Below are 2,269 nucleotides of genomic sequence, written 5' to 3'. Positions count from 1 at the left end.
CAGACTTCAAAACCGTTTACAGTTTTCTGATATACTACTGATGTTCTAATGATACAAAGCTGGTTGAAAATGGGCGGAGTGTTCCTTTAAGCACTTTGAACTGCCTCTGTGTATGAAAGATGCTACAAATAATCTTGCCTGGCTATCTTTTTCCCCCCTCTCCATATTTTGCATATATTTTGTGAAATATGATGTGAACTCATTTCAATACTTTCAAATAAAAAAACACTTGCTATAGGGTCAAAGCTTGGACTGTAAAGTAGGCTCTTCATAAGAGAAATTGCCCATTTATGCACAGCAGCCAGTGGACTTTATCAATGTTGTGCAGATTCTCTCTCCAGTTGATTTGAGGCGACACCCACATCGATAGTGCAAACTGAAAACTGAGAAATGTGTCGTTTTTCTCTACTTTTGTTTTGTTTACCCTAAAGCTGGTTTGGATCTGAACATCAAACACAAAAAAGGAAACATTTAGTCTATTCCTACTCTATAAATTCACACTCCAGTCAATCAACTGACAGACAGCTTACTTACAGTACCTCTTTTATGAGTCTCCAGAAAAGGCTAATCAACTAGGAAAACTAACTACTGGCCCGAACAAGCAAGCTTTAAGACAAGTTCAACCTCAAACTTGCCTTAAAGCTATGACAAGTGTAAATAATGAACAATCCAAACTTGCTGAACCGTTATGCAACCACTGAAGTCTGCAGTGTGGACTTGTTTCGCTGCGAACAAGTCTAGTTTAGAGTGCATATAATTCACAAAGAAGATTGTGTTTTCCTTTTCCATGATCACTTACCTTTGAAACACATCCACGTCCGGAATCTGTTCAGGTTTCTCTCCTCGTCTCGACGTGCACTTCCAGCTCAGTCACACCTCTCCGTTCCTAGTTTAGGTTATTGTGGGCTGCGCTCGACTCTTCTCAACATTGAACTGCAATGCACAAACACACGCGATCACTTCAGAGCGTTCCTCCGGATGACAACATCTAATCAACAGTCACATGCTCTAACAGTTGCGCCACTTGCATGTCCTCAAATTATCGGCTTCGTTTCTAAATGCGCTTGTTTGCTTGTGATCTGCGCAAGCTGACAGAACAAACACTCCCTAATGTAGGCTAACCAACCGAGAGAGACGCTGCCAGGAGGAATATAATTACAAGAGATAGAAAACACTGCTATTGCAAAATCTGCAGACATGGGCTTGTTTGCAGGCCCCAGCAGCTCGGGATCTGCCTGGGCTGTTGTCCGACTCTGGTGCTGATGCGAGTTTTTTCCACGTCCCTTTGTTGTCCCTGTCACACCTACAAGGAGGGAGCTTTCGGAGGAGGCGACCCGTCCCTGCTTTGCCTCGACTTTCTTTTGTCTGTCTGTTCGTCTTTACGCAGCGGGGCAGCTCGTCCTACAGCTTTACAATTCTATCATAAATAATGATCCCATATTGACTTTCCATAACACAAACTGCACAATGCATTTTCCATAGCCTACGACTTGCATCACCTCTCTATCCAGCTCATAAAAGCTATCTGCTTATCTTATCTCTGCTGATTTCTATCCATCTCCTTTGTCAGTTTCCTTTATTTTCGCAAAGAAAAAGGTAGGCTAAATAGCCTCAAATACATTGCAAGTCCCTTTGCCTTTGTTCTCCAACGCATCCTTATTCAATTATCCTACAACAACTCCTTGGTTATCTGGTGCGTGTCTCACCAAATTCTCGCCAGAAGTTTAAGTCCTCGCTGCTGGGGAGGGGGTGACTCCGCTGTCTCTGTCTCTCTCTCTCTCCTCTGCTTTCCTCTCCCGTTGTCTCTCTCAAGCGGTGGCAGAGCCCAGTTATGTTTCACTCCAGTCAGACCAGCCTTCACAGACAGCACGCCAGCAGCGCCTATCAACGAGCGCAGTGACGACAGCCTCAGTGCAAGTCAGCAGCGCCACACCCATCCATTCATAAGTGTGCCAGCCTCCAGGCCGGGCAGTGCGCGCACAGGATGGCGAGGTGGTAAAATGCCCATAATATTCCTAAACTACAGGTACTGGTAAAATACCCATTATGAGTATGTCTGTACTCTAAAGGGAACTTATGGTGACCTTCTTTTCATGCTTTATGGAATTTTATTTCCTATGATATTTCTATAGGCTAATATTCCTATGGACTTACAGTTTTGTTTTGATATGTCTATGGTACCCATCTGAAGTTTATCAGAGGAATCTAGGTCTTTCTCATCATTGTGTTGTCTCAGATTACTGTACTGTACGTTGCATGTCAAATGTGG

At 43.6% G+C, this 2,269-nt stretch overlaps 1 protein-coding gene across 1 annotated transcript in view; it reads right to left on the bottom strand.

Moving 5' to 3' along the window:
- Positions 1 to 1,787, bottom strand: part of rhobtb4 (Rho related BTB domain containing 4) — a 62,921-nt gene extending 61,134 nt beyond the window's left edge. Inside the window, exons 1-2 of the mRNA XM_083644824.1 lie at positions 1,707 to 1,787; positions 800 to 933 (exon numbers count right to left, since the gene is read on the bottom strand). The gene's annotated coding sequence lies outside the window, so the exon portion shown is untranslated. The remainder of the gene's footprint in view (positions 1 to 799; positions 934 to 1,706) is intronic.
- Positions 1,788 to 2,269: the final 482 nt, after the last annotated feature.

Source organism: Poromitra crassiceps, assembly GCF_964638095.1.
Source record: "Poromitra crassiceps genome assembly, chromosome: 10".
Classification (NCBI taxonomy): domain Eukaryota; kingdom Metazoa; phylum Chordata; class Actinopteri; order Beryciformes; family Melamphaidae; genus Poromitra; species Poromitra crassiceps.
This window is presented reverse-complemented; position numbering and strand designations above follow the sequence as displayed.